The following is a 25850-nucleotide window of genomic DNA, read 5'->3' as shown; positions in this document are numbered from 1 at the left end:
GAGTACACAACTCCCTAAGCATAAGGCAAAGCTCTCAACCTTGTTACTATTGACATTTTAGGCCATGTAATTCTTCACTGTGGGAAGTTGTTCTGTGCATTGCAGAATGTCTAGTAGCATCCCTGGCCTATCTACTACATTCCAGTATGATCTCCCCCCCACCCCCCACTCCCCCACCTCCCCCCCCAAGTTGTGACAGTCAGAAACATCTCCAGACACTGGTGTGTGTCCTCTGTGGGCAAAATCACTTCTGGCTGAAAAACACTGCATTAGAGAAATCTGAAGCTAGTAGTGCACTAAAGGTGACCATAGGAATAAAACCCAAATCCACCTCACCTTCTGACTGGACTGACTCAACCTCAATGCTAAATAGACCTAGTAGAAGAAAAGGTATGCCCATTTCCAGACGTAAATAACATTTACTTCAATCTCTACTAGTCTACACCTGATGTCTAGCATTCAACAAAAAATTGTGAGATAGACAAAAAAGCAAGAAAAATAACTTCATTTTTAAGAGAGAAAATTATCACCGGAATCAAACAAAGAGAGGACCTGAGTGTTGTTACTGAGTGCAGAAAATAACTATGATTAATATTTAAAAGCTCTGGTGAGGGGCGCCTGGGTGGCTCAGTCACTTAAATGTCTGAGGTCATGATCTCAAGGTCATGAGATCATGCCCAATGTGCTAAGTGTGGAGGCTGTTTAAGATTCTCTCTCTCTCCCGGGCACCTGGGTAGCGCAGTCGTTAAAAGCGTCTGCCTTCGGCTCAGGGCGTGATCCCGGCGTACCGGGATCGAGTCCCACATCGGGCTCCTCCGCTGTGAGCCTGCTTCTTCCTCTCCCACTCCCCCTGCTTGTGTTCCCTCTCTCGCTGGCTGTCTCTCTGTCACATAAATAAATAAAATCTTTAAAAAAAAAAAAAAAAAAAAAAAAGATTCTCTCTCTCCCTTTCTCTCTGCTCTTCCTACCCTGTTTGCTTTCATTCTTTCTCTCTAAAAATAAAATAAAATAAAATAAAATAAAATAAAATAAAAGTACTGGTGAGCTAATGGACAACATGCATGAACAGATGGAGAACCTGAGCAGTGAGCTGGAAACTATATAAAAGAGTCAAACGAAAATGCCAAAAGTAAAAAAACAAGGTAACAGAGATAAAGAATTCCTTTGAGAGCTCACAAATAGGATTGACACAGCTGAGGATCAGTGACCTCAAAAACACGTCAATAGAAATTCCCCAAACTGAAACACCAAAAAGAAAAAACAGAGATAAAGAGAATGGAACTGTGGGGCAATATTAAATGGTGTGATGTAACTGTAAGTGAAATTCCAAAGGGTAAGAAAGAGAACAGGGCAGAAAAAAACCCAAAAAACAAACCTGAAGAGATAATGGCAGAGTTTTCAAAAACAAAACAAAACAAAACAAAACAAAACAAAACAACAAAACCCCAACATCAATGGATAGGTCTAAGCAGCTCAGAGTGACCTAAGGAGGAGAGGGAGGAGGAAGAGGAGTATGAAGGAAAGGAGGAGGAAATAATACCTGACACATCATATGCAAACTCCTGAAAACCAAAGATAAAGAAAAAGATAAGAATTACAACTGATTAATTCTAGAAGACAACAGAATTAAAAGTTTTTAATTAAAAATTAAAGTAATAGAATGAAACATTTAAAGAAAAACTCAGTCAACTCAGAATTCTATATCTAGCAAGACAATCTTTCAAAATGAAGATGAAACAAATCCTTATTTAGAAAAGCAAAAGCTGAGAGAATTTATTACCTTACCTAAACCTTAAGAAACTCTAAAAAGAAGACCAAACTTAAAATTGGCAGGAAAAAAAGGAAATAATACAGGTAGGAGCAGAAAACAATAATATTGAAAACAGAAAAACAAGCAATGGAACAAAAAGTGGGTGAAGATCAATAAAGTTGATAAGCCTCTACTCAGATTGGCCAAAAAAAAATCTCAAAAGCCAATATAAAGAATGAAAAAACAAACGTTACTACAAATTAGACAGCCATTGAGAAGCTAATAATGGAATATTATGAACAATTTTATGTCTATAAATTCAACAACTTGGATGAAAGAGCAAATTTCTTAAAAGGTATATTCAAGAACCCATAGATAACCTGAATCATCCTATATCTTATTAAGGAAATTTAATCTATAGTAAAAGCCTTCCTAAAAAAACAAAATAAAACAAAAACAAACAAACAAAAACAAAAGAAATAACCAACTTGAGCCTGAGATGTTTTACTGCAAAATGTACCAGATGATTTTGGAAAAAAATAAGACCAATATTACACAATTTTTTTTCCAGAAAATAGAAAAAGAGCAATAATTTCCTAACTTACATTGCCAGCATTACTCTGATATCAAAAACAAAGATCTTGCATGAAAAGAAAATTACAAACATATCCCTCATGAAAAGAAATGCAAAATTCATCAACTGAATATTAGAAAATTGAACCTAACAATATATACATCACAGTCAAGTTGGGTTTATTCCAGGAATGCGAGAATCACTTAGCATTTTAAAAATTGGTCAGTGTAATTCACCATATAAACAGATTAAAGAAGAAAAACTATAGGATCTTCTTAATACATACAGAAAAGGCATTTGATGAAATTTGAAGCTTATTCATGATTTCAAAAAAATCTCAGAAAATGAGGAATAGAAGGGAACATCCTCAATCTGATAAGTGACATCTAAAAAAAACCTATGGGTAACATTATACTTAATGATGAGTCTAAATGTTTTTGACTTTTCCAGTAAAATATGTAATGAAAAATAATCTTCCCCTAGGACTGGGAACAAGATAAGAATGTCCATTCTCATTACTTGTATTAAAAATTATTCTGGAAGTCCTAGATAGTGCAATAAGGCAAGAAAAAGAAATTAAAGACACATAGGTTAGGAAGGAAGAAATAAAACTCTCTCCATTTGTAAAAGTCAAAATTGTCTATATAGACTATCCTAGGAATCTATGAAGAAAAGGTACTAGAATTAGTGAGGTTAGCAAGGATGAAGGATAGAAGATCAATATAACAAAAGCAATTGTATTTCTTTACACTAGCAATACAAATTTGTAAATTAAAATTAAATAAACACCATTGAAAATAAAGTGCCATTACTCAGGTTAAAATCTAACAAAATTTATGTGAGATCTGTATTCTGAAAACTACAAAACTTTCATGAAAAAAATTGAATAAGACCTAAATAACTGGAGAGCTATACTATGTTTATGAATCGGAAGTTTCAGTATTACTAGGATTATAATTCTCCCCAAACTGATCTATAGATTCAATGCAATCTCAAGTAAAACCTCAAGAAAACATCTGGCAGGATTTTTTAATAAAAATCAGCAAGCTGATTCTAAAACGTAAGTGGAAACCAGAATAGTCAAACTGATTTTTTTTTTTAAGTCGGGGAACCCAATGTTACCTTCTTTAAAGCTCATTATAAAGCTGTAATAATCAAGATAGTCTTGTGTTGGTAAAAGGATAAACACATAGATCAACTGAACTGGATAGAGAGTTGAGTAGTCCAAAAATAGAACTATGTATTTCCAATGGATTTTCAACAAAGATGCAAAGACAATCCAATGGAGAAAGTACAGACTTTCAATAAAGGGGGCTGGAAGAATTAGATGCTTACATAACAATAACAACAGCAACAGTGATAACATTCATCCCTACGTCTATGACACTTTAAAGAAAACATAGAGAAAAATCTCTGATCTTGAGTTAAGCAATGAGTTCTTACTGCCAAAACCAAAAACACAATCCAATTGATAAGTTAGACTGCATCAACAACAAGAACTTTTCCCCTTTCGAAGACAATGTTAGCAAACTAAAAAAAGAAACCATAGATTGGGGGAAAATATTTGCAAGGCACATATCTGATAAATGGCTTATATGCAGAACATATAGAAATCTTGCAGCTCAATTATAAGAAAATAACCTCATAAAATGTGGGCAAAAAATTTTAACAGTCATGTCACTGAAGAAGCTTCATCGATGGCCAGTAAGCACATGAAAAGATATTCAGTATCTTTAATTATTATGGAAATGCAAACTAAAACCATAATGAGATATAACTATATATCTATTTGAATGGCTAAAATAAAATAAAATGAAATGAAACCTGACAACATTGAGAACTGTTGTGGGTATGGAACAACTGGAAGTCTCATACATGGTTGGTGGGAATAAAATGGTGTAGACATTTTGGAAAGATGGTTTGGTGGTTTTTTATAAAGTTAAACATCCACTTACCAGATGACCCAACCATCTCACTCTTAGGTATTTACCAGAGAAAAATGAAAACTCCATGATCACACAAAAAAATTGCATTTGAATGTTTATAGCAACTTTATCAATAATCACACACAAAAAATGGAAATAATCTAAATGTCAGACCAAATGGCTACCGGATAAATGAATTGTTCGTTCATTCATTCTTGGAATAGTTTCCAGCAATCCAAAGGAGCAGGTACAGACACGTGCAGCAGCGTTTATAAACCTGTAGTGAACCATGCTAAGTGAAACAAGTCAGGTTCTAACTCTAGAACATTCTGGAAGAGGCAAAACTATGGGGAAACTCGATCAGTGGTTGCCAAGGAGCCAGGGCTGAGCCATCAGGATTGACGGCAATGGGGTCTGAGGAAAACGCTTTATACCTTGATTCGTGACTGTATGTGTTGGTTAGCACTGATAGAACTGTATATTAGAAAGAGTAACTTTACTGTTTATAAATTATACCCCAATAAAATGTAAATCTGAAAAAAACTAAAATGTTCATAATAAACAGTGAAAAACGAAACTCATCTCCCAGTGCCCCAAATGATCTGACCTCTCCACCCGATGAAGGGCGTGTGCTGTTTTCTGGGTGGGAAGAGATTTGGAATCCAAAGGGCTCAGGGTCAGACAGTCTCTCTCCAAAGCAGACAGGGGACAGGCCGTTTTCGGGGCTCAGACTTTGCTCCCCTCACCAATGCCTTCAGACCAATGCCCAGAGGGAGCTGAGTTCCCTGCACACCTCTCTCCGCAGGTATCCCTGATAGGGCGGGACTCCGTGAGGTGCCAGTGGTGAACCCTTCACCAGTCTCCACCCCGGGGAGTCCAGCTCAGGTTGACCCCTCATCGTTCCATAAGGCAAAGGCTCTGTGCGTGTGCAAGGGTCGCGGAGCAGCCAGGGGCATGTTTCGGTGACAGCTTAAACTGGTTTTGCAGCCTGCGCTTTCAGGGACCCGGGCCAGGAGTTGAGAGTCCTCTTGTTAACAGTCACTTTATCCTCTCCGCCCACTCGGTGGAACCTGGCAGGAAGGCAGGCAGAGCAGCGGGTCCACAGATGCGCGCTGGCTGCTGAGTGGAGGCCCAGCCGGGGGGATTACGGCCGTGGAAAAGCCCCTCTGCCCAGAACTCTGAATTTCCCAGCTTCCTTTGGGGGGGAAGTCTAACCCTGCTTGCTCCTTGGAGCCCTTCTTCCTCCGCATTTCTAAACTTTTATTTTTGCATCGATTCCATGTAACTGCCAGGTAACTAGCTAGAACTGAAAATGGAGCCTTTCATTTGAAGGCCTATACTTTAAGAAATTGCCTGTCTACCTCTCCGAGGTTTTAGGCAGCGAGCGAGGAGGAGGAGGAGGGGAAGAGCAAGGCAGGATGGAGCAGGCCCAGAATCCAAGAAGGGAGTCACAGCTAACGGACTGAATCCAGTACTTCCTTGCTCTCTAATGTATTGTCTTGGCTTTCCAGGGGCCCCCGGGCCTTGACTTGGCCGAAATTACTTGGCCTTTCCTGGCCACCCTTTGAAATGTTTGGCCAGGACATCTTGATTGAACAGGTTAGTTTTTTTAAGAAAGCCGCACTTCTGGAATGAGGTGTATGTTTAAAACTCCCCCGATCCGCGCCTGGGTGGCTCAGTCGGTTGAAAGTCTGCCTTGGGCTCAGGTCGTGATCCTGGAGTCCCGGGATCGAGTCCCGTGACCGGCTCCCCACTCAGCGGAGAGTCTGCGTCTCCCTCTGCCTCTCACCCCCGCTCTCCTGCTCTCTCTCACTCTATCAAATAATAATAATGATAATAAAAATCTAAAGCTCCCTGGTTCTTCCATTTCCACCCCAGCCGATGGCAGAGGGAGGCTCCCCAGGCTTTCTACGGGAGAAACCTGTGAAACCTGCCGGCGAGGCAAAGCTCCCCTGGCCCCCGGCCAAGCTGAGCGGAGATGCTGCTCGGGAGAGACAAGCCGCTGAGCCTTTGTGCAGGCTCTGGTGTCGCGCAGCAAATTACGGCTTTCAGATGTCACCACCACTGCCATCTGACATTGCGTTTCAGCTGTTCACGTCTTCATTACCGGGCAGCAGCCTCCCATTCAGGCTGGTGTGGGCGAGACAGATTTATGTGAGGTGGGTGACTGTGGACCCCGAGCCACAGTGCTCGCCCAGGGGTGTCAGGCCGATTGCCAAAACCCCAAGGTGCAGAAGCTCGGGGCCTCTCGGGTGCCGTGAGTGTGTGTGTGTGTGTGTGTGTGTGTGTGTGTGTGTGTGCGCGCGCGCTTCTTGCGTGCGCGGCCCTCCTCCAGGCCCCATCTCCTAACAGCTGAAAGGAACCGGCCTCCCCGTGACAGGAACTTGTTCTCTGGGTGGTTTTCTCATCTCCCTTTGCTTCCGCAGGCTTCTCTCCCGGCCCATCTGCCAGATCCTTCCTGTCCCCCTCTCCCGCTCCTCTTTGAGGTGGTAACCAGACCAACACGGCAATGCCCTTGTGGCTCCCTTTTCAGGCTCTCAGCCTCTCTCAGATTCATGGAACAGAAACGTGTGCTTGCATCTGATGCCAGTAATCACGTCCTGAGTGACCACAGGGAGGACGACCAGGCAGAGGCGCTGGCCTGGCTCTGGGGGACACGGTGCCAGGAAGAAAGCATTTCTTGACAGCAGTGCTCTGGCTCCCTCTCACTTGCCCCCTCCTCCTTGCCAGGCTCATTAAGTCCCTTGAATATTTTCCATAAGATTAATTAAGGTCCATGTGGCAACGGCCTGAGTCAGTCGAGAACTGGATTTTAATCTACTTTTTTGATTTGTGCTCGTGGCTGCAAACAGAACATATTTCCATCTTCCTGACTTTGATGCAGGCCCCGTGGTGTCTCACTTTGAGCATGCGTTTTTCAAATAGTGCAAAGTAAACAAGTGTATGGGTATCTAGCCCGATGACTTAATCAACAAATATCAACCCTGAACAAATTACTTGTTTAGGAGGACAAAATCCCTCTGTGTGTGTGGGGGGGGGGGGGGTCCTAGCGGAGGCAATGATGCCCATACTCAAATGCTATCACCTGAGGTCATATATGATGAGTGTGGTGAGAGAAACACAGTGAACTCAGGGAGCATAAGGAAGGGAAAGCGCTCCTGTCTGGGGAAATCCAGAGAGGCTTCAGGGAGGAAGTGGCATTTGGGATGAGCCTTGAAGGGAAGGTAGGATTTTGACAGAAACAAGTAAAAAGTGAAGGCAGTACATGAGAAAGATCCAGCTTGAGCAAAAACCCCGAGATGGGAAAGCACAGAGTATTCAGAGAAAAGTGGGAATCTGAGCTAAAATGCAGAAATTTGTACCCAGCGAAGAAGAGCCGAGAAGTAGATCTGGAAAGGCTTGGATTATGAAGAGTTTAACGTCAGGCTTAGGAGTTGGGGATTTATCTTCTCCGCAATGGGAGCCACTGGAGGTTTGAGAGCAGGGGAGTGACAAGATAATACCTTCTCGATTGAACTTTAAGGAGAGTACTTTTGAGGAAGCGCAGAATAGAGACCGTGGGGAGAGGGCTGTGGGAGGAGTGGATAGAGATGAATCAGTTAGGAGATTAGTGCAATGATCTGGAGGAGAGTAGAAAATAAGCATGTGACGGGACTAGAAAGCCCGTGACGTAGGCGGTGCAAAGAGAGAATGGATAAATGGTTGGATCTGGGAGGTGAGGCGGATGGCCAGGCCCGAGATAATGCTCGGGGTTGAGAATGGATGCTGGGAAGGTGCTGGTGCCTTGAAGAGTTGGGGACACGAAGGGAGGAGCAGATGTGGAGATGAATGCCCCGTTCAGTGCGGGCTATTCAGATGTCCAGGAGAGACACCGCCATGCCCTGCAGGTGCTCACAGGAGAGACGGGGTGGGAGGCCATGTGCATGGAGGCACCAGGTGAGGCCCCAGTGCGGGGCAGATGGCAAAGGGAGGTGGCACAGAGAGGCGGAGGGGGGAGGTTAGTGCAGACCCTCGGGGAGATGGCACAGTGAGATGGCAGGAATCAAAGAGTGTTTCCTGTCACAGAAACCAAGAGGAGGGGATCTCCTGTCAGATGCGGAGACTGCAAGGATGCTGATCTGTGGCTGAGGGGGAGGTCCCTGGGGTCCTTCCTGAGGCTCCATCAGGAGCGAGGTGGGGCGGAAGCCAGATCAGAAGCCAGTGAAGAGCGAGTGGGTGGGAGGAAGTGTAGGCAGCAAGTGGATTTCCTGGAGGGCTTTTAAAAATAGGACTGAGGCCCATCATTCGGGGATGGTTTCAGGGCCTCCTGCCTGGTATCCAGGAGACAGACTATAGAGGCTGCAAGGAGCCAAAAGCTGAGATCTCGTGCGTGTTTGTGTCTTTCCCTCTGAAGCCGGAAACTTGGTAACTGTCCTCACAGCAGCAGGCGAGCCGTTGGTGGAATTTGTGTGTCAGGAGTCCCTCGCCAGTCGGAGACCAGAACCCTCCTTCAGCCAGGGTCAGCGCAGGCTACCCCAAGGAGCCGAGACCTGACTTGGCTTCTGAGTCTGGAAGTGTTGAGTCTTCTTGAGCCTGGTTTCAGAGATCCCCCCCCCGCCCCCGCGGTGACCATAAGCATCTCTCCTCTAGGACCCTGATAGAGGGGAATGAAGAATAAACAAACGGATGCGTCAGCTTCCAGGGTCTCTTTTCGGTTCCTCAGAAGAGAAAATAGTCTTTCCTTTTGAAGACAGGCTTGAGGTTAATTGATCTTTCCTCAGGAGAGGCTACCAAGAGGAAAAAAAATCCCATACATGATGTGACAGTGCCCTAGGGAGGCAGCCAATTATCTCGGCTTACGAGGAGCTGGGATTCCACTGCTGGCCATGGGTGGAAATGTGTCCCCAGCTCCTCACAGGTGACCCTGGCTAGGACAGCTGCGCCATCCCACACCGCTCTACCCCATCCCTATGACAAGCGAAGCCTCCCAGATGCGGCTTGCTCTGCCCAGGTATAGTTTTAAAACATATGCCCTGGCTTTGGCCTGCTGCTGGCCAAAGGAGAAGCTTCTCGACTTTGGGTGTGTGGGTAAGTTACTGTTACCAAGGGAGGCGAGTGCGTCTCTGTCGCTATTTTGGGAATGAGGCCACTTTGCGCTGATATATGTTGTGGCTATTTATAGAGAGTTTCTGCCTTCCGGAATCCATCCTTTCCGTCAGGAGTCCCTCTTCAGTGTGTACTATCCTAGAGGGTCCCGGTGTACTGCCTCTCCCCTGTGGAAGCCAAAGCTGAGGTGAGGGACACAGGGTGGGCCTGTGACTTGGGCTGAGTCAGGCCCACGGGACTCTGAATCTTATGAGAGAGACAGAAAGAAAGAGGGATGGTTTACCAATTGTTGGCATTTATTGAAGGTCTAGAGTCCGCAGTGCTGAGGGTCTCGTGGAGTGTGACCTCTTTCTGTGGTGTCCTAGCCACTTCTTCCCATAGTGACCTGGGCTCTGGTTCCAGCCCCCTGGCCTCCTTTGTTTTCTATGTTTCCTAGGCCCAGCCTACCCCTCCAGACTTTGTCTTCCAAAGAATTGGCCTTTTTTTTTTCTTTATTATGTTATGTTAGTCACCTTACGGTATATCCTTAGTTTTTGATGTAATGTTTCACGATTCATTGTTTGCGTATAACACCCAGTGCTCCATGCGATACGTGCCCTCCTATGCTAAGCGAAATGTCAAGCAGAGAAAGACAGTAATCATATGAGCTGGCCTTTCACCCAAATCAGTCTGACCAGCTTTCTGTTGCTTGCAGCCAAGAACCTCAACACGTTGTGGAATAGCTAAGCTAAGAACAGGACCTTGGAAATGGGCTCAACCGGACCTGAGGGTCAAACACCGTGTGAAAATCACCCTCCAGCAAGAACTCAGAATGTGTCTCTTCTAGTAGGAGAGACGGAGAATAAACAAATAAACAAATATTTACACACACACACACACACACACCCCAGATGGTGATAAGGGAAACAGAAAGTGCTATAAGGGAATAGAGAGTTGAATGGACTCTATGTTAGATAGGATGGTCAAGGAAGACTGCTTGGAGGAGGCAGCATTGAGCAGAGGTCTGAATGTAGTGACAGAGCAGCTGGGAAAGACACTTAGGAGAAAAGCTTTCCAGGTCAAGGGAACCCCAAGTGCAGAGAGGCTGAGGCAAAAAAAAAAACAAAAAAAAAAAACCAACAACAAAAAACAAAAAACAAATGTCACCTCTCTACGTCTCCCACGGGCACTGCTCCCTGAGAGCAGGGATTCCGTCTGCTTGGTTCACTGCTGTATCCCCCATGCCTAGAACATTTGGGGCACATACATGTTTGTAAGGAATGGGAGAATGAATGAATGGCCAAGCGGCAAACAGGACTCACTTCTTCACAACACCGCTTGCAGTCCTTCCCTGTGTGTCTCCAGTGGGGGAGAGGGGAGGGTTGGAAGGGACTGGTCAGGAGTAAGTAGGTTTAGGATGTGGGGCCTGGGCAGGGCAAGATAGGTTACTTCACTCATTTCCTGATGTCAGGGTGGAATTGCTTAATGTCTGCTACTCTTTACATCAAGGGCACAGTGTACACTCTAAGAGTCGGCTCTTATTAATATTAATACTCCCCTCGATCAATAATAAACTATAAATCTATATATCTGTGCCTACTTGGACTTGGCCTATTATTTCTTTGTATTGAATTTGTATCACCAATCAAATATTCATGTTATTTATCTGCCAAAGCACAAACACAGGCAGCCTCATTCACAATACTCTTATCCTTTAGTTTATTTGGTGGGACCCTAGACCCTTGAAAATGTCTTTTCTTGACGCACAAAAGAGATGGCAGTCTCTGGCCCCTTAGGCACTTGTTTATTTCCTCGAAGGAAGGAAAAGAGAATCCAGCATGGTGCTTCCTCAGGGAGGGATCCCTGCTCCCTTCCCCAGTGTCCTTTCTCCTTGACCCTGTCCATTAAGGTCAGGGACATAGATTGGGGGCAATAATCATGGGAGAGGAGTTTCACGGACCCATAGCCACAGCTCTGGGTTCACCCTCTGCTCCCTCTTCCTCCTCTTCCTCTTCCCTCCCTCCTCCTTCTTGTCTAACCCTGCTGTCCTAACTTGCCCCGGCTTCTCATTTGCACCCCAGTCCTGCTTTGACCCTTTCTAGGCTGGATGGAACTATTCCCGAGGGACATAACCTCACAGAGAGCCTTATATGACCATCTGCTGTTGTTTACTATACGTTTGGCCTTAGGTAAATGAGGTCAAATGAAACAAAATTCCAACCCAGTGGCCATCACCTCACTTCCCATTGTCAGACACTCCCGCTGACCCTCAAATGCACTGACTCCGAAGCTGTCTTCTATCTTGAAAACAGGTCAGTTTTCAGGGCTCAGGAGGTGTGACCTTTCATGCACTTTGGTCTCCAGGGCAGTCCTGGAGATGCTGCGTCTTCCTTCCAGAATCTTCTCCAACCCAGGCAGCCTTACCATGTCTCTAGGAGAAGGCAGTGCTTTTAGTAACTGCATCATAGATTAATTAACAGATCCTCCCCAGATTAGAAACTCGATATGCATTGCTTGTAGGCATTTAAAGTGGTATAATAGCCTTTTGGAGGGCTGTTTGGCAATATATATCAAAAGCCTTGAAAATGTAGATTCCCCTGACTCGGTAATTCCACCCCTGGGAATTTATCCAGAGAAAATAATCAGAGATGCAGCCAAAAAATGTATGCATAAGAATATTTACTGCAGTGCTAGTTATAGTGTTAAAAAATCAAAAGAATCCACAGGGATTTGGTTAAATAATTTATGGCGCTTTCCTCTAAAGGAATACTAGGGAATACTAGGCAGTCCTGTCTTTTAAAGCATATTTAAAGCACATATGATGATATGCATCATAGATGCTCCCTGTTGCTCTCCAGATCCGCTCTGCGCCAGCCAGGCTCCCTGCCCTTGACCCCTCTCTGGATCTGTGCAGTGGGAGACCCAGCTGCAGGGTTCTTGATTCCTGGGCTGCTTCTCTCTTTCAGGTAGCCACTTCCCCTTGCCCTCGCACCCTTGCCCCTCCATCCAGTAGGGGCCCATCCCTGACCCTGCCGGCTTAGACAGGGGATCTCTTCAACCTGCTGTTCAGTACCCTTCCTGGTCCCTTCACCTGTCCTCAGGAGGTTGGAGGGAAACTTGTTTCCCAGAGGACCCTAACTGACGCGAGGCAGAGAATAAAATGCTTATGATATAAAGTGAAGTGGTTGAATTGGGCCAGAAAATGGTATAATCCCAATTCTGTCCTTCAATAAATGTACTTAGAAAAGGAAAACATATCTAACATGAAAGTGTATAAGGGAGAGACTGGGAGGAAATACACCGAATGATTAACGGCCGTTGCCTCTGGGTTGGGAGATTGTGAGCATGTTTTTCTGGTCATCTTTGTATAATTCTGTATTTTCTGTATATGATCCTATATTTCTCTATATAATTATATATATATAACATTCTATATATTCTCAAAAGTAATCACGTATCACTTTTATAGTGAAAAAATACTTAAATTAATCTACATTTTAAAACACAACTGGTAAAACAGAAAAGTTAACTACTCGATAAAATATAATGGCAGACCAGCCACTCCACAAATACAGTGCAGATAGTAGATTGTAGGTAAACATATGATCATGTAATTTGAAAGGAGATATAAGCATCTCAGGGCGACCCGTAACAGGCCCTGGCTGTCCCCAGTCACACCTCATCTAACGCTGAGATATCTTCCCAAGACGTGGTCCCCGCTTTAGAGAATTCCTTGCTGGGGTTGGAATCTCTCACAAGTGTACTTGTTCTGGCTCTGGCCCTGGCCTTGCCTCGATCTGGGCTCAGGGCAGGGTAGGAAGGGGCAGGGGGTCTGAGGACCAAGCTGATGGATGAGGCCCGAGCCAGCCAGTCATCGAACACCCTCCCAAGTATACCCTTAAATACTGTTCCACATCTACTTAGTAGGGATGGGGATTCTGGGGGTAAAACTCCTATGCCTCTGCGCTCAAAGCAGGAGTACTTACAGATACCAAACACGGCATAACATTCTGACTTACTGAAAAATGGTGTTTCTTTCCACACGTTCTCCAGCACTTGTCCCTGGAGAGAATTCAGCTACCTGCCGCCTTAGGATGGAAGTAACACATACAGGGATATAATTACAAAGACTTGCTTGACATCTCGAAAAGTTACTTAGCTTTTTTGGGTGAGGGGAGCGGAGCGGGATTTCATATGGGCCCAACTTTTCTGTGATACTTAACTTTGCTCAGATTTCTTTTGTATTTTCTGAATCGGAGGGTTTCTTTAAAAACATACCAAGGGATTTAAATTTCTAAGAGAGTAAAATGAATCACTCATGCATAATAAATGCTTCTTACGCAGGGCTTTCCGAGTTTCAGGGAAGAGAGCCTGCATCTTCGGGAACATTCCACTGGCTCGTCTCAGATAAACGGGCAGACTCAAACAGCACCAGGCACCTTGCTCGAGCAGTCACAAAAATGATAAGGAGTAACTAAGCCTTAAATAGTGACCGCTAGGGGCCGGGCTATGTTCCAAGCGCTCCCCGTGTGCCGACTTCAGGCCCAAACCGGCACCGTGGTAACCCTCATGTTAGAGTTGAGAAAGCAGGAACGTAGGGAGGTAAACTCGCTTGCCCAAGGTCACGCACGAGTAAGCAGCAGAACCCGGATTTGAACTTGGGCAGGTTGGCATCAGGCTTGAAAGTCACCAAAACTTCTGCACCCACCAGGAGTGTTGTAGGTTTTACTCAAGGGTGGGGTGTCCTTTGGCTGAAGCTTATGTTTTGCCAATTATATCAGGAGTCATGCATGGAAACCTGAGTTCGCTGGCTCTGTGTTCCTGATTTTTTTTTTCCCCGTGATCTTTTAGCGCCTTTCATAGATTGGTAACTGGGACAGCTGCCCAGCTCTTCTGCCTCTAAATCTGGCTCTGCTGGGCATCCAAGTGTCCCTGATCATGGCGTGTCAGGGAGGGAACATCAGACACGATCTCTCAGAATCAGAGCCAGGAAAAGCTGCATCCCGCGGGCCCATGAGCTTGGAGTTTCTGCACACTCTGCCTCCTGATTCGCTGCAAGAGAAAATAGTGTCTGAATCTTAAGGCATCCTTTGTGATGTCCGGTGGCCTCCCGACCAGGACGGGGTTACTCCAGCAGCCCAGCGCCCTCACATTCCCCCAACTCCAGAGGTGAAGGTGTTTGCTAATTACCTTCATCTGCAAAGACCGCATCTCTTTGAGCAGCGTGCCCTCAGAAGGACTTTTTAAAAACCTGCTGCAAGTTAAAAAGCAGACCTGCTTTTTAATTTATTAAAAGACTTGGCATTTTTTTCCCCACTGAGCATTTTAAAATGCAATTAGACAAAATGGAATAATAATCAGGCCAAAGTCCTGAGGAGTTTTCTCAGAGGGGGTCGTCCTTTCTCAGGCTCCTTTCCACTTCTGGGCCTTTCTGCTGGGACAACATGCCGGTGGAACTGACGTCGATGACCCCCCTCACTGCATCCCCACATGCCTGCAGACCCGGGCTCTCGGGAATCAACCACTGGATCTTCACATGACCCTTGCTAGAAGACACAGGGCACGTGACCTTAGTGGCCTCACGCCATGCACTGGTCTGTCTCCTCGTTTGGGACATTTTAATCAAACTATCCTCCAGATCAGGCCGAGCACCCGCATCTTTAAGTAAGTTCCCCAGGCCAAGTTTGAGAGCCTCGGTAAACTCTGAGAAGTAGACCCACGCCTACCTTTCCCACCATTCTGTGTCTTGCACTGAGGTCTGGAATATGCAAGCGTCAGGTGAAGAGTTGTTGAATGAATGAACGAAATTTCATGAGGCATGTCAGAGGCTTTTAGAGAAACAAAAGGAAGAACAGTCTCGCCTCCCTCACCAATGACTGGGGCAAGGATATGGACCGTGAGATACTGGAACTCCATGTCAGAGACGTTCACATAGGCCAGTATGTATCGTGCACAGGATTTTGTAACGTATGAAACTTGCCTTGTGAAGGGAAACCCATTAAATAGTCACTCTTGGCCTCTTACCACTGGCATCACCAGACTAGAAGGACAAATGGCAGACGTGGCCTGAAAGGTCAGAATTCTACTATGACCCTGGCATCTTGGCGGTTAGTCTCTGAAGAGGTGAAGGTATGTGCATTCTTTGATAGGTGAAAGCCTTCAGATTGTATCACAGCCCACCCCCCTATCCCCACGCGGGTTGGTGCCCCTTCATGTGCCCGTGGAGCAGTCCCTGTGCGCAGGTGAACGTGCCAAAATGTGCCAACGGGCCCCTCTGGGCTGGGAGGGCCTCGAGTATACCATCTCTGCAGCATTTGCCCTTGTGAGGCCTGGCGCCTGCTCACACTAGCAGGTGTTCTAGAAATGTTTGTTGTTGGATCCCTTCATCCATCAGTCAACGTGGATTTCAGTAATTGAAACTGCTTTTGACGCACTGGGATTCGTTAACAGGAGAACAATGAGTTCAAAGCACATTGGGAGCCTCAGAAGGGACGCTATTCCCATTTCACCAGCTTCTAACGGTCCTCCTCTCTTCCTCACCCCAGCCCTTTCCTTATGATTGAATGGACAACGAATCAAATGCACCTTTGTCCTTTACAAGGACATGGGCCTGTGTGAAGGGGCTTGCACCAAATTCCTTATCCGACAGGGCACTTCACGCTGAGAGGAAGGAACCAGACTTGGAAACAGGTCACATTAAATTTCCTTTCAAATTCTTTCTTTTCTCTTTCTTCCTTCCTTTTTTCCTCTGTCCCTCCATCCCTCTGTCCCTCTCCCCTCCCTCCCTTCCTTCCTTCCCTCCCTTCTCTCCCTCCCTCCCTCCCTCCCTGCCTTTTCTTCCTTCCTTCCTTCCTTCCTTCCTTCCTTCCTTCCTTCCTTCCTCCCTCCCTCCCTCCCTTCCTCCCTTCCTCCCTTCCTCCCTTCCCTCCCTCCCCCCTTCCAAACTCTTGTCTGCCGCATGTGCCCTACATCCGAAGCAGGACCACATTCTCTGTCATGGACAGCAGGCACCAGACCCATTGCTCCAAGTTCAACTGTTATAATATTAAAAGAGAAATGATCACCTAGGCAGTTTGTTTGGATTGTAGACCTCTGGGGTTTGGCAGGCCCAGCACCGTTTTCCACTGGAGACCCACGGGTTCACGGTCTCTGGCCTAGGAGAAAAGTCTTGGTCTTGGGGCTTGCCAACCAGGCGCTCCTCCAGCTACACTGACACTATGTCCCTGCAGACCTTATTTCGCCACGAACAAGGCCGTGTTCACACTCTGACTCACGGCCCTATAGGGAGTGAATCCTCCACTTCTTGCAGTCAGGCTCATGGCACTCAGCAGGCAGACAATTCCTACAAGGCTGGCATAAGACACATGCCCTGGGGGGGCACCTGGGTGGTTCAGTCGTTAAGTGTCTGCCTTTGGCTCAGGGCGTGATCCCGGCATTGCGGGATCGAGTCCCACATCGGGCTCCTCTGCTATGAGCCTGCTTCTTCCTCTCCCACTCCCCCTGCTTGTGTTCCCTCTCTCGCTGGCTGTCTCTATCTCTGTCAAATAAATAAATAAAATATTAAAAAAAAAAAAAAAAGAAACACGCCCTGGGGTTGACTTCCTGGCTTTTTATTTCCTAGGTGGAGAGAGTGGCTAAGCTCTCTTTTGTGATGACCATTGTTCCTTCATTGCCAGACAAAGCTTCACTGACCATTCACGGGACCACACATGCCAGGCAGGGTGCAGGGTGCCTGGCTTCCTGCCCCGGAGCAAGCAAAACCCAGACAAGTTTGGGCATCCCGTGCAAGTCAGCAATGCAGTTCTTACCAGAAAGACAAAAAACTGAATAATACATAGTCATGTGAACATGAGTCCGGAATACGGTTCAAAACTATATTTGAAAGTGACCCTGTAGCTTCACAGAGTCAGCTATGGGTGGCTGCCCAGGCGCCCCCTTCCTTCTGGCCTTGGTCTCTTTTTTTCTTTCCTGGTGCTTTGCTCACCCCCCAGGCAGGAGCCCCATATCGTCACAGCCGAGATGGGTGCCCTCATCAGCCTGGCCAGTGGATCCTCGTCAGATAGAGCCTAACCTTCTCCACAGCTGGAGGCGGAGGCCGTGCCTCCAGAGGGGGCATCCGTGAGACAACCCGGCTTGTCTTTTGCTGACATTTCACGTTGCACACCTTAACCCTCATGCATTGCTATGCCAAGGGCCCACTCTCACTTCACTAGGGATAAGGGAGAGAATGCACAGGGAGGACAAACAAGGAGGCCAGGGTAGGGCTGCCAGAAAAAAATATAGGCATCTTTTATCCTGAATGTTTGGAAAATACACTAAAAAATTACTCATCATTCACCTGAAATTCAAATTTGATTACACATCCTGAATCTGGCAACCCTACCAGAAAGCCCATTGCCACCTCAGGAAGAAGCCTCCTCACTTCCTGCCCAATGCAGCTGGTGTGGCTGCTCCTGTGAGCGGGGCGGGGATGGCACTCTTCAGCAGGTGAAGCGTCCCTTGGAAAAATGACGTTTATTTGGGACCACGGCTTGGTTGAGTAAATGTTATCCAGGCAAACCCATGACACAAGGAATGACTCAGACTCCTTCTCCTCCATCCATTTCTGTGGAGTATTTCATGAGGAGGTGGGACCACTTTATCCTCCCTCAGTAAGCCAGGGTTTTCCTGGAGGTATTAGTTTGCTAGAGCTGGGTAACAAGTACCACAAGATGAGAGGCTTAAACAACAGAAATGTATTGTCTCACAGTTCTGGAGGCTGGAAGTCTGAGATCAAAGTGTGGGCAGGGTTGGCTCTTTCTGAGGGCTGAGAGGGAGAACCTGCCCAGGCCTTTTCCCCAACCTCTGGTGTTTGCTGGCGATCTTTGGCATTCCTTAGTTCGTGGAAGTATTACTCCCATCTCTGCCTACGTCTTCCCACGGTGGTCCTGTGTGTGCGTCTCTGTGTCCAAATTTCCCTGTTTTATAAGGTCACCCAAGCATATTAGATCAGGGTCCGCCCTGAGGACCTCATTTTAATATGATTACTTCTGTAAAGACCTGCTTTCCAAATGTTATATTCTGGAATATCGGGAGTTAGGGACTTCAACCTCTTTTTTAGGGGACGATACAATTCAACCTATAAAAACGCAACTTAATGTTGTGTATATTTGTGTTCACTAGGAAGGTAAGGGGCCATCCTATCCAGAGTCAGTGATTTGGTTCCTTTGCTGGCTTTGGTTGATAATGATTTAAGGCCTTGGAGTAATGGAAGATAAACTGCTTGTCACTGCCCACTCTGCGTTCCAGGAGATTGCGTTTCTGTGTGAGGCAGCATTGCCCTGCAAAGGGCTTTTTCCATTATGTTAAGAGCTGGTGATGATAGCCGCCATTAATATTCAGCCCTTTGGCCTCCACCCTCTCCCATTCCCTCAGCCCTATGCACTTCCCTCTGACCCTCCAGGAAGTAACATCAGGACTATTTTCCCCAAGAGACCTCTGTGATTGTTTGCCTGCAGTAGGGGGACTGACGATGCTTTGGGTAGCATGTGTTCACGGAGGGGAGTATGGGAGGGAGTAAAGGAGTCTTTCTTGCTGGTCTTCACCCTCCCCCTTCCAATCCAGGATCAGAATAAAGTCTCTGCTTGCTTCCCCTCCTCCACGCAGATGTTGGGAGAACAAGATAAAACTCCTTGTCATTTATTTATAAATTCTCATTTATTTATTAAGAAATGACCCCATTTTTCTCCAAGTAGCCATCTATCCTGTTTTCCTGGGTGCTGTTCATTACTACAGGAATGAAGGGAGGGAAAGATCCACTTTAAGCCATGGGGTTTTTGGTGGTTCTCAATGTCTCTTTCACCAGGGAGAATGTTTTCTGAAGTCTGTCCAGGAAATTTGGTTCTGAGAGCAGCCTGCTAATTTGAGCTTCTTCAGAGCCAAAGGGGTGCCATGGCAGTGGAATTTGCCCATGTGAGTCCGTTCAGGTGCCCCAACCAGGTGCCACAGGCTCGGTGAATTCAATACCAGACATTTGCTGTCTCACAGATCCCGAGTCTAGAAGTCTAAGATCAAGGTGTTGGCAGGGTTGGCTCCTTCTGAGACCTCTCTCCTTCATTTGCGGCTGCCTTCTCCCTGTGTCCTCACATAGTCTTCCCCTGTGCGTGACTGTGTCCTGATTGCCTCCTGGTATTGGATTAAGACCCACCCAGTGACCTCCTTTAACCTTAATTACCTCCGTGAAGACCTTGTCTCCAAATAGAGTCACATTCTGAGATACGGGGGTTAGACTTCAACATACGGATTTGGTGGGGGGAGGGCACAATTCAGCCCATAACAGTGCCGTTGTATGAGATTCAGGAGGGCACTTGGGTCTCAGGTTTCATTCTGCCTCTGGGTAAGTGACTTTGGGGAGTGTGTCAGCCGGAGGTTTTGGTTGTCAGCGGCAGAAACAATCCAGGCTCACTTGAGCAACAGGGGAATTGAATTAGGATGCTGTTGAGTGCACACTGACATGACGGGAAGGCTGGGAACCAGACAGAAACCCTGGCACCATGGGGGATGGGACTCAGAAGCCCCAGGAACTGCACTGTGGTGGAAATGCTTGGATCAGGGTGTGGTAGAGTGCCAATGGACAGCTCCCTGCCGGGTTCACCGCTGTGCTGGGGCAGGAGGAAGAAGGACCCCGAGCCTTGGCCTCAGCAATGGGAGCTGGGCCCTAGGGTTCATAGCTTTGCAAGACCACCACCACCCCAACCCCGTCAGAGGGAGTGATTCCCAGGAGAAAATCAGCAACTGTCAAAAGAGGAAATGGATGTTGGGAAGCCAAAACAATGACAAACCAATGTCACATGACTTATTTCCTTGCTTGAGAAAAGGGGGCTGGATTGGGCAACCTCTAGGTCTGTCTTCATTAAACATTGACTAAAGCTCCCTACCACTTCTTTCTTGAGTTCCTCCCCTTTCTTTGTCAGGTGGGTGTTGAGACTTCCACTCCTGGATTCTTTATTGCCTGCGGTGCCTCCCTGGCCTTTGACCGCTCCCCAGTGTTTCCCCCAGTGGAGGCGTTGGCCTCTGTTTGTTCAGGAAGGTCACCAGGCTTATACTGCTATAAAAAAGCAGAGTGAGCAGCTTTCTGGTATGGATCAGTTTATTAATGTCTTCTTTGTGATTTGTACTGGTAGTAAATATTATATTCATTATAAACAATAATTCAACCTGCCATTCTTTCTCTGGTCCTCAGTTACCTCGTCCATAAAACAAGAAGGTTGAATTAAATGATTATTAAGGTCTCTTTCAGCACCAGCTCTGTTGGATTCCATGAAAATTAAACTCCTCAGGGTAGGTGGTCTGTGGGGGTTGACTGTGAGGCATCCCCCTAGAACTTGGAAATGGAAAATGTGATTTCCCTCTAAGGGAAAAGTTATAAAACTAGCTGGCACCAGATCAAAGGAGATATATTCAAAGTCTCCTTAAAGGGACAGGATGGCTCTCAGACCAGAGAAGTCTGGCTTGACAACGCAAACATCCCCAGGGACAGGATGGCCTGTCAGAATAGGGTGGAGCATCACAGACCCGGAGCAAAGGGGGGCTGGAGAGCTCATCGGGGTTTATTCAAAATGTGGCCAAGACGAGGCTGGGGCAAGGCAGTGGGCAGGGTGTCCACGCATTAGAAGACTCTGGACCCTCTGTCAGCTGCTTCAATGTAGTAGAGATGGGGAGGAGCTTCAAGGTGTTAGGACAGGGATGAGAGTCCACATAGCTAACAACCCACTTGGCACAGGGCCCAACCAAGCTACAGTTGGAACAGGGCCTTAGGGTCCTCCTACCGTATGCAGCATTTATGCACTTATTTTCTAACGGCTGGGACATTTGTGGGGTCCTTGGTATGGGAAGAGCAGTGAGTAGGAACATATAGGAGGCTCATGGCAGAAGCTATTTATCAATCAGCCCAGAATTTTAAAAATACTTTAATAATTTACATGTTTGAATCATTCATTCTCTCTCTCTGATCCCAACTCCCCAAGCAATCCTTTGGTTTGAATGTGGTTTCCCATGTTTCTACCTGTAGGGAAAGAATGGGCATGACAGGCTTACATGATTGTAAGATGACTGTATTTTTCAAAGTAAACAAACAGACTTTCTGTTTTATCAGTCTCTTGGGAGCCTGATCACACAGATCACGTGACTTCCTCCTGTGAGAGAAATCCACTCTTGGCTTACAGACAAAGTCAACTGCCCAATTAAAAAAAAAATAAAACAAAAAAACAAAAAGACCCAAACTTGCTGCATGGAAATGCTTCTTAGAAGTAGCCAGCCAGCAACTCTTTCAAACTTAGAATCAGTGGTCCAAGGGTTTCTTCAGTATTTTTCCACAAGATCTCTGGCAGAATTTCCACAGCTTGTAAAAATTCAACTATAGACAGGCAGCTGATACAGTGGTTTCTTCTCTCTCTCTCTGGTGTGTGTGTGTGTGTGTGTGTGTGTGTGTGTGTGTGTAACAAATTTTTAGTAACACATTTATTTTCAAACAGAATCTCACAAAGGACCTCAATCTCCAGCTAAGCATATCCATATGCCAGGCATCTCTTCTTGGGTGCGTAGTAGACATCTTAAATATGAGATGTCCAAATAGCTTTCTTTTTTTTTTTAAGATTGTATTCACTTATTTGAGAGAGAGAGCAGAGCGAAAGAGAGAGAGAGAGAGCGAGCACAGGAGAAGAGAGGAGCAGCAGAGGGAGAGAAAGAAGCAGACTCCCCGCTGAGCAGACTCCCAGATGCGGGACTCGATCCTAGGACCCTGGGATCATTACCTGAGCTAAAGACAGACGCTTAACTGACTAAGCCACCCAGGCGCCCCCTAAACAGCATTCTTGATGACCTGCCCTTTTCCACACCTGCTCTTCCTCATCAGGCCAAAAACTTAAAATCATTCTCAGGGCCTCTCTTCCCAACCTCTTGCTTCCGCATACATACTATATTTAGAATCCCATCCTTTCCAGGCCAGACCCCCCATTCATGAACGCTTGCTGCTAGCCACTATCCCCTCTTACCTGGGTCACTGCCATAGCCTTATAATAGGTCTTCCTGCTTCCACTTCTGTTTCTATATATTCCTTCTCTATGTAGTGAAGGGCTATGTTCACAAGTGTGGATTAGATCATATTTCCCTGCTCAAAGTGCGCCAGTGTTTCCCATCGTACTTAGAATAAAAATCAAACTCTTCGCTGTGGTCTGCAAGGCCCTCCACCATCTGGTTTCCTGGTATGTCAGTGATTAAACCACTCTCCCCCTCATTCTCTTGGCTCCAGACACACTGGACTTATTGTTGTTCCTCAACTGTGCCAAGTTTGTTCTCTGCTTTGCATTCCCTGTTGTGCCTGCTTAGAACCACTGGTGTCCTTGACTTTGAATGGCTCACTTCCTCACACCAGTCAAGTCTTTGCCCAAATGATACCTCAGAGGGGCCTTCCCTCACTATCTTGTTAAAAGAACCGCCCTGACTCATTCCTACCCTTCAGCTCCTTGATTAACTCCCGCCACCCACATGGCATTTTGTAGGGGACACCGTGGTGTGCCACCCAGCTCCCCCTTCAGGACCGAGTGGCACTCATGGCTTTAGCTGCTGGGAGTGTTGGCTGCCATCAGTTCCTTTCCAGGCATCAGTCTTTGCCCCAAGAAGCTGCTTCACCCACGTTTATGCCCACCCCCCGCAAGCAGCCTGTATCCAATGGCTGGTCACACAGGGGTACAAATGCTGAAACCCCTGCTCTCAATGGACACGTCTGTGTTAGCCAAGCTCCAGAGCTTCCAGGAGGACTGGGTGAGACTTCTGCTCCCAGTGTTTCTTAGCGAGACTTTTTCCTTCTGCCCAGCCTGCAGAGCCCTGCACAACCCCTCACCCCGCACATGTGTGCTTCCTGAGAACACTCCTGTAAATCTCTGTCTCAGAGTCTACTTCCTGTGGGCCACTACCTAAAATTATTTGTTTACTTATTTCCTGTCTCCCCAACAAAGACCGAAGTTCAATGAGAGCTGTGATATTGTCTGTCTTTTCCACCTCTGTATCCCACCCCAGATGCCTTGCATGGTGCCTGGCACACAGTAGGAATTCAATAAATAACTGCTGAATGAATAAGTGAATATATCCCCAGTATATATCATTGATGATAGTGAAACTGCTGGATGGGGGGACAGACAAAATAGGTGAAGGCGATTAAGAGGTACAAAGTTCCAGTTATAAAATAAATAAGTCATGGGGATGTAAAGTACAGCACAGGGAATGTAGTCAATAATATCATAATAACTTTGTGTCATGACAGATGGCAATTGGACTTACCCTGGTGATCAGTTCATAATGTATATAAACGTCGAATCACTAAGTTGAAACTAACTACCCTTCAGTTAAAAAAATCTAATATATTGGACTGATAAAAAGAAAAAACCTGATACATTGGACTTCATCAAAATTAAAAATTTATGTATGTGATAAAGAACTTGTATCCATACCATATAAAAAACTAACAAATCAATAGTAAAAAATAACTCAGTTAGAAATGGGCAAAAGCCTTGAATACACAATTAACAAAGGAGAGGCATGAGAAACCAATAAGTACGTAAGATGCTCATCATTATTAATCATCAAAAAAATTCGAATTAAAAGCACAATAAGGTTACATTTTATACCCACTAAAATGCTGAAATCAAAGGCTAATAGCACAAATGTTGGCCAGGGCGTGGAGCAACTGGAATTCTAATACACTGTTGGTGAGAGTATTAAAAACAGTGTAACTATTTTGGAAGCTGTTTGGCAGCTTCTTATAAAGTTAAACATACATTTACCATATGACCTGGGAATTTCACTCTCAGACATTTATCCAATATAAATAAAAACATCTATCTACAAAAAAAGAGTTGGAGAAGAATGCTCTTGCCAAGTTCATTCATACTACTGCAGACTTGAAACACCCTGAATGCCCATCAACAGGAAAATGCAAAATCGAATTGAAGTATATTGATACATGGAAATATCACTCATCATGACAAGGAACAAGCTACCCATACACAGAACAGCTTGTTGAGTGAAAGCAGCCAAACGAAAAGTACATATTGTGGGAGCCCATGAAAATGAAAGAAAATTCATCTATGGTGTCACGTGTCCAAGTGATTGCCCGGAGAGTCTTGTGGTAAAGTCTTCTGGGAGAGTCTTGTGGTAAAGATGGGCTTAGGGGACAACCCTCAACTGGTCTAACAGCTCCTGCTCTGCCTCCTTTTTATCCACATTTTTGCTAACTCTTGGGCGAGGGTCACCCAATGGACTACTACAACACTGCGTGTGCAGGGCAATTGCTTTGAGAAGGAATGTGAAATGCAGAGTACGTACACATGTATAAAATGATATCTGTGCTGTGGAAACAAATGAAGATCAACCAAGAAAAAAAGTACAAGTGCCTTTTGGAAATTGGGGGGGGAAGGGGGAGAGAGGAGGCGCGCCTCCCTCAGCCACACCCACCACCACACCCCTTGAGAAATACCTGAAGGACCCTGCAGTACCTTAGGACAGAGCTGATTCTGGAGTCAGGAGCTTCATTTTCGTGGCCGGGCTCCATCGCTAAGAAGGCATTCGCAGTGCCTCCTCAAGTCAAGACGGGCCTTACAGGTGCATGAGCCCGCTCAGCAGGGACAGTGAGCCCCCCACGCTGCTCTGGGAGAAGAAGGGACGTGGGAAATGAAGTGGCCTGTCTCTCTGAAGTCAGTGATAAATCCCAGGGATCTAGAGAAGATCCTAGGGGATTTAGTACCCCCAGTGAGATTTGGGGTTGGAGGGATGACCTGAGACTCTGGAACCCCAAGCAGGAGTGGTCCCTGGAAGAGAGACTACTTGGGCCCGGCTCTAGGGCTCGTCCTGTATTCCAGTAGAATGCCCAAGGAGCCATGGAGCCTGCTGACAACTCGTTTTCTCCTGAGCCCCTGTAGTAACTCTCCTCTATTTCCAGCGGTGGAGTTCCCTGGAATGTTCAATGCGTCATCACCACAAGGACGTAAAGGCCATTTCTGGGTCAGAGAAGGGGACATTGCCTATTTGTTCTCTCCCTGTTTCTTCCCCAATTGTTCCCACATCTGACTGATCTTTTTCATTCTGCTCTGCATGTTTGACAGCGACAGGAAAACAAGGCTGTCTGCCAGTTTCAGATGTCCCGACTTCTTGCCTGGGTGGAAACGTGCTGTGTTGGAATGAGATCATGCTGGGGAATCTCTCCCCTGATACCGGGAGGGAAATGTGGCCAGGTGTGCTGGCAGACTCGCTCCCCGTGAAGCCCCCCGAGCTGGAGCCTCAGGGAGGCTTAGCCGACCTCTGTTCTCCCCTGCCCTGGGGGGAGACGGAGTTCCCAGGGCAGCCGGAGCCAGAACTAGCTGGTGGAGGAGCTGTAGTGTGGGTTTCAGCTCCTCCAGAAGGCCGCTGGAGCAAAGGCCACTGCTTGGTCCCTAGGAAGAGGGTCCGGAATTAGCTGGCTATTTTTTTTTCTCCCCTGAGGCCCTTTCACAAAGCAAAAAGGAAA

The sequence above is a fragment of the Ursus arctos genome, unplaced genomic scaffold (assembly GCF_023065955.2).
Source record: "Ursus arctos isolate Adak ecotype North America unplaced genomic scaffold, UrsArc2.0 scaffold_11, whole genome shotgun sequence".
NCBI lineage: Eukaryota > Metazoa > Chordata > Mammalia > Carnivora > Ursidae > Ursus > Ursus arctos.
The sequence above is the reverse complement of the archived record's forward strand: the minus strand, read 5'-3'. Positions refer to the sequence as shown.